The following is a 6000-nucleotide window of genomic DNA, read 5'->3' as shown; positions in this document are numbered from 1 at the left end:
CGCCCCGCCCCATTCGCGCTTCCCACCCCCATCCCCCGCGAAGTGCTTGCGCCTGCGCAGCTCCAATTCAGGCGCTTTCCCTTTCCTGGCGACCAATCCACTTCCTGCCTCGGGTCCTCGGAACACTCCACCTCTCCGCTGGGGCCCTGGCTTGAGGTGCTGGTAGTGGCTACCTTACGCATTACCTGTCTGAAAAATTCGCTCTTCTCATCGACTGGGGAATTTGGAAGAGCCATTAAGTGGGTGGCACTTATATGAGCCTTTGCCTCGGACCCGCCACCCCAGAGTCAAGCTGAGGGCATCGGCATGCCGCGGGGAGGGCGATCAGGACTGTTTTTAATCGGGCAGTCGCGCGGACGGCCTTTTCCCGCTCGCCTCCTTCCGCCCCGCCCCCACTCTCAGCCCGGCCGCGCTGGTGAGTGGCGGGCGGGAGGGCCGGCGGGCGGAGGGAGGAGGGGGAGCTAAGGGAAGGCGGGCCCTCGGCTGCGAGATAGGTGGGGGGAGGGGAGGGGAGAGCCCGAGCGCTGGAGTTGGTGCTGGGAAACCCGGGGCTAATGTTGACAACAGGCTCGAGGTGAGTCCCGGGGATCCTCCTTCCCCTCCGCTCCAACGATCGGGAAGAAACGGGGCTGGGGGGCACCGGCCTAGAGTCCTACTCCCTGGGGGACCCCAGAGGCGACTCCGCACTCTAGCTCTCCGGGGTCGGCGAGCAGTGGAGGGACCGCGGGTCCGGCGTCGTTCTTCTCAGAGCCCCTCTCTCCGAGGCTCCCATCAACGCGGGAGCCCCCGGGCCGGGCCGGGCATGGGGGGCGGTGGAGGAGGTGCCTGCCCCACATGCCTGGGCCGGGCCTCGGGGCTGGAGGCGGGGAGCCCGCGGTGGAGGGGCGAAGGTGTTCGGGGGCGTGGAGGAGAGCGAGGGGAGGTCGGGGGAAGCTCCTCGAGAGCCGGGAGGGAAGCGAGGGCGAGGAAGTGGGGAGGGCGCGTGTGTGGGAGGCTGCGGAGTGGGGAGACTGGCCGGGGAGGCTTCTGTGGCGAGGGAGTGTGGGGCGAGAAGTTGGGGTTGGGGCAGCGATGGTCTGCGAAGATGACCGTGGATACCTGTGGGAAGGGGAGTTGGGGCGGGGAAGTGGTGTGGTGGGTGTAGACGTTGCCACACCACCAGAGCAGAGGTTTGTAGGAGAGGTGTGTGTAGGCGAAGGGGCTTGGGGTGTATCTGGGGATGGTGGGCAAGGGCTGTTTGGTTGACTTCCTTTTAATCACATAGGCTGGTTGATTCTTCACTTTGCCTTCACCCCTTCAAGACTCCAGGCACTCTCTTCTTGCTAGGACTGTTGGACTAAGGAAGTGACCACAGGATATTTGGTCCCCAGGTTGGCAGAGCAGAGCCAGCTGGGTCCACTCTGGGGGTGATCGGACCTTCAGTTCTCTTGCTCTTCTTGGAGGACTTACACGACACGAAGTGATGCATCAGATCAAAGTGAAACGCTCGCTGACGCTTTATCTCATTTCCATAATTCTTAGGTGTTCCTTAACATCGTCAGTCTCCTCATTTGTGAGCTGGGACAATTTCTAACAATTCTTAACACGTCCTTTATACTAAGGATGTTCTTTAAAAAATAAAGTCAGAAACTGAGAGAGTGTTCCTGTGCTGTTCTGTCCTTACAACATTTTGACTAAGAATTGGAAGATGAAACAGCATTCTGTCACTGTGGAGTATTTTCGGAGCCCTCTGATTGGGATTTCATACATAACCCATATGGTACTTTGCAAGGGAATGTCTTTAAAAAGGAAACACCCCGTTTTGTGCCCTCTTCCCCCCAGTACACTCCACTGGTACTTGTGCTAGTAAATTAGTTTTACTTTCTTTTGGGAGTTCAGAATATATTTAGAATACCAAATAAAATATACAGTTCAAGTGACAGGACACTATTTTGGGAGCTAGGAAGGTGGTTTTAAAGCATGGTTTCCTTTTAAGGGTAGTCTGAATATAAATTGTATTCAGCAAACTAATTTGTAACAGCTAATCGGATTCCAGCGAAAAGATCACGACTTTTTCTTGTTACTATCTTGAGAAAGGACCTTTTTAAAATTGTAGTTTGGACTAGAAAAACTTTTGGAAACACTTTAGATGACAAGTTTGGCTGTTAAAGCTTGAAGTTATTGAAATAAGAATTTTAGCATTTTATTAAATATCACTTAGTGCTCAGTTTCTTAAGTAGACATAAAACAAATGTGTTTTGAGGTGAATCATGGTGTTTGTATATTTTATTCGTTTTAGTGTAGGTAGTGAAAAAGAGTACTGAGTAGTGAGTGTTGATCCAGCCATGGAAACTAGCTGTGTAATCTTGGGTAGGTGACTCTGCTGCTGTCCTTGGAATGTAAAAATTGAGGATAGAAGTAGATAAAATCTAATAGTCTTCATTTGACTTTACAAATCTTTCATTGTATGCTGAACTTCTCAGTGTTCTTTGTGAGCGAACATTTATTAATGCCTCCCTCATGCTAGTTACTATGCTAGAATTTTAAGAACTTTACAAGATAGATAGCAGTATATCCTTCTTATTGATAAATAAGTGGACTCAGAGAAGTTGTTGCCTGATTTCTGTAGCTATCAGGCTGCAGAGTTGGGAGGCAGATTTAAAATCTATCGACTTCCAAGCCCATGTATGTTGTTTTCACAAGTTGCATTGCTGCCTCTTCATGAACTTTTAGATTTTTGTCTTTTTTTTTGTTTACGGAAATTTAGTTTCAAGTAGACTTTGGGTGTGTGCTTGTAATGTGAGGATGAAGTGATTGAAAGAAGATACCAGTATCAGGACTTAAGGGTTATGGAGAATCTGTTTTATTATGCTCTAGGGTAGAGTCTATTCCTATTTTGTTTTTTTCTTGAGATGGAGTCTCGCTCTGTCGCCAGGCTGGAGTGCAGTGGCGCCATCTTGGCTCACTGCAACCTCCACCTCCTGGGTTCAAGTGATTCTCCTGCCTCAGCCTCCCGAGTAGCTGGGACTACAGGTGTGTGCCACCACACCCAGTTAATTTTGGTATTTTTAGTAGAGACAGGCTTTCACCATGTTGTTGGCCAGGATGGTCTCGATCTCTTGACCTCGTGATCTGCCTGTCTCAGCCTCCCAAAGTGCTGGGATTACAGGCTTGAGCCACTATGCCTGGCCCCGAGTCTAATTCTTGAACGCCTACTATAGCTTTATTTTATATAGTAAGTACTTAAAATTTAATTAACAAATGAATCTTATTAAAGAGTCATAAAAGTTTGGGACTTTGTTGAACTAATAAATGATGACCTTTGTGAATTTGTCAAATACTAGATGAATTTCTTAATCTTTTCTTTGAAGAATTTAAGATTTTATTTTATCTTTAGAAATGAGACATGAGGCCAGCCATGGTGACTCATGCTTATAATCCCAGAACTTTGGGACGCCAAGGTGGGTGGATCACCTGAGGTCAGGAGTTTATGAGACCAGCCTGACCAACATGGAGAAACCCCTTCTCTACTAAAAATACAAAATTAGCCGGGCATGGTGATGTGCACCTGTAATCCCAGCTACTCGGGAGGCTGAGGCAGGAGAATGGCTTGAACCTGGGTGGCAGAGGTTGCGGTGAGCCGAGATCGCGCCACTGCACTCCAGCCTGGCAGCGGAGTGAGACTCCATCTCAAAAAAAAAAAAAAAAAAAAGAGAGACATGAATTGTAAGTTCTGATGTCATTCTTTGTAGTTTCCTATGGTCCTGAAATGTTACTTGTTGATGTATCACATCAGAAAATGTGAAATCTATATAAACTTTTTTTCACTTAATGATTAATATCCCTCAGTAAGATCATGTTATTACCTTAGATATTAAGTTGTCCCCATATGTTTCAGCCAGAGTCTGCTAAAAGTTAAAAACATTGTGTAAGAACTGCTTAAACACTGTGAAGGATTCTTTCTACTCTTGAGATTCATAATTCTATGGTTTGCCATAGTCAGTATTTACAAACAAATCTTCCATCTCGCAATTTGGTACTCTTAGGATTCTTTGGTTCAGAGAATGGGTTCAGATTCCCATTCTGTCACCAGCTGTGCAGGCCTTGGTCAAGTTACTTGGTCAAGTCTCAGTTTACTCATTTATAAAATAGCGAAAATAATACCTACCTCATAAAGATTTTAGTATTAAATGAGATAATGTATGTAAAATGTTTAGTATGGTACCATGAGTAGTAAGTATTAGTATTATAGTCTCTTTGAAAGTTTGCTTGGTTTAAGGGCATGACATTTTCACATTAAAGTTGGATATTTAATTGAAAATGTATAAGAATCAATAACTACACTTGTAGATAATATAAATGCTGGCCGGGTGTCGTGCCTCATATCTGTAATCCTAGCACTTTGGAAGGCAGAGGTGGGAGAATCCCTTGAGCCCAGAAGTGTGAGACCAGCCAGGGCAACATACTGAGACCTTGTCTCTATTTTATTAAAACAGTTTTTTTTTTTAAATTAAAAAAATAGATAATATAAATGGTAATGTTGTCTTGGTGTAGAAAGAATGCTTTTTCATTTTTTGTTGTTGTTGTTGCTTTTTTTTTTTTTGAGACAGAGTCTCTGTCTGTTGCGCAGGCTGAAATGCAGTGGCACTATCTTGGCTCACTGCAGCCTCCGCCTCCCGGGTTCAAGTGATTCTCTTGCCTCAGCTTCCTGAGTAGCTGGGATTACAGGCACCCTCCACCATGCCTGGTTAATTTTTGTATATTTAGTAGAGACGGACTTCACCATGTTGGCCAGGCTGGTCTTGAACTCCTGACCTCAAGTGATCCTCCTGCCTTAGCCTCCCAAAGTGCTCGGATTACAGGAATGAGCCACGGTGCCCAGCCTGCTTTTTCATATATTAAAGGTATTTTGTGTGTGTGTGTGTGTGTGTGTGTGATGGAGTCTCACTCTGTCGCCCATGCTGGAGTGCAGTGGCACGATCTCAGCTCACTGCAACCTCTGCTTTCTGGGTTCAAGCAGTTCTCCCTCAGTCTCCCAAGTAGCTGGGATTACAGGTGCCTGCTACCACGCCCAGCTAATTTTTGTATTTTCAGTAGAGATGGGGTTTCACCATGTTGGCCAGGCTGGCCTCGAACTCCTGACTTCAGGTGATCCGGCCACCTTGGCGTCCCAAATTGCTGGGATTACAGGCATGAACCACTGCGCCCAGCCCCTAATGACGATTTTAAAAATAGGACCAACAGCTTTTTTGTTGTTCTGAGTTTTACCAGTGGGGTTAGCTAAAGCTTTTAGGTGTCACTAGCAAAATAAATGCATGGAACAAGGGAGTGGAGAGCAATGACGGAGTAAAAGAAAAAATAGAAGGAAAAGGTAGCTATGATAAGGTATAGGCTGTGGCATGTATCTGCAAAAATTAAAGCATTTCCATTAGCCTAGGTTGCTGTCTGTGGTATTAACATTTTATTAGAGTACTGAAGTAAAGTATTTTTGTCTTTAAAAAATGTCAATATTGCAAATGCTTTTTTTGGTAACCTAGTTTTAAGTGCTGTGATTTAAAACCTATATTTGAAAATATTTAAGGATACTATTGCTTTTAATAAAAAAAGAAACTAAGGGGTGGCCGGGCGCTGAGGCTCATGCTTGTAATCCCAGCACTTTGGGAGGCCAAAGCAGATGGATCACTTGAGGTCAAGAATTCAAGTAGCCTGGCCAATATAGTGAAACCTGTCTTTACTAAAAATACAAAAATTAGCTGAGTGTGGTGGCATACGCTTATAATCTCAGCTACTTGGGAGGCTGAGGTGGGAGCATCGCTTAAACCCAGGAGGTGGAGGTTGCAGTGAGCTGAGATCGTGCCACTGCACTCCAGCCTAGGCAACAGAGTGAGACTCAAAAAAAAAAAAAAAGAAAGAAAGAAAGAAAAAAGAAAAAACAAACACTGAAGCTCAAAAATACAATGGGTCATGCCTGTAATCCCAGCATTTTGGGAGGTGCAGGTAGATGGATCACTTAAACTCAGG

General features: G+C 45.8%; 1 protein-coding gene across 1 annotated transcript in view; it reads left to right on the top strand.

Annotated features, from left to right (window-relative positions):
• Positions 1-439: 439 nt before the first annotated feature.
• The window catches only part of UPF2 (UPF2, regulator of nonsense mediated mRNA decay), a 120501-nt gene continuing 114940 nt past the window's right edge, over positions 440-6000 (top strand). The window contains exon 1 of the mRNA XM_025397279.1: positions 440-574. The gene's annotated coding sequence lies outside the window, so the exon portion shown is untranslated. The remainder of the gene's footprint in view (positions 575-6000) is intronic.

This window comes from Theropithecus gelada, chromosome 9 (assembly GCF_003255815.1).
Source record: "Theropithecus gelada isolate Dixy chromosome 9, Tgel_1.0, whole genome shotgun sequence".
Classification (NCBI taxonomy): domain Eukaryota; kingdom Metazoa; phylum Chordata; class Mammalia; order Primates; family Cercopithecidae; genus Theropithecus; species Theropithecus gelada.
Note: the sequence above shows the minus strand (reverse complement) of the source record. Positions and strands in the feature narration are given on the sequence as shown.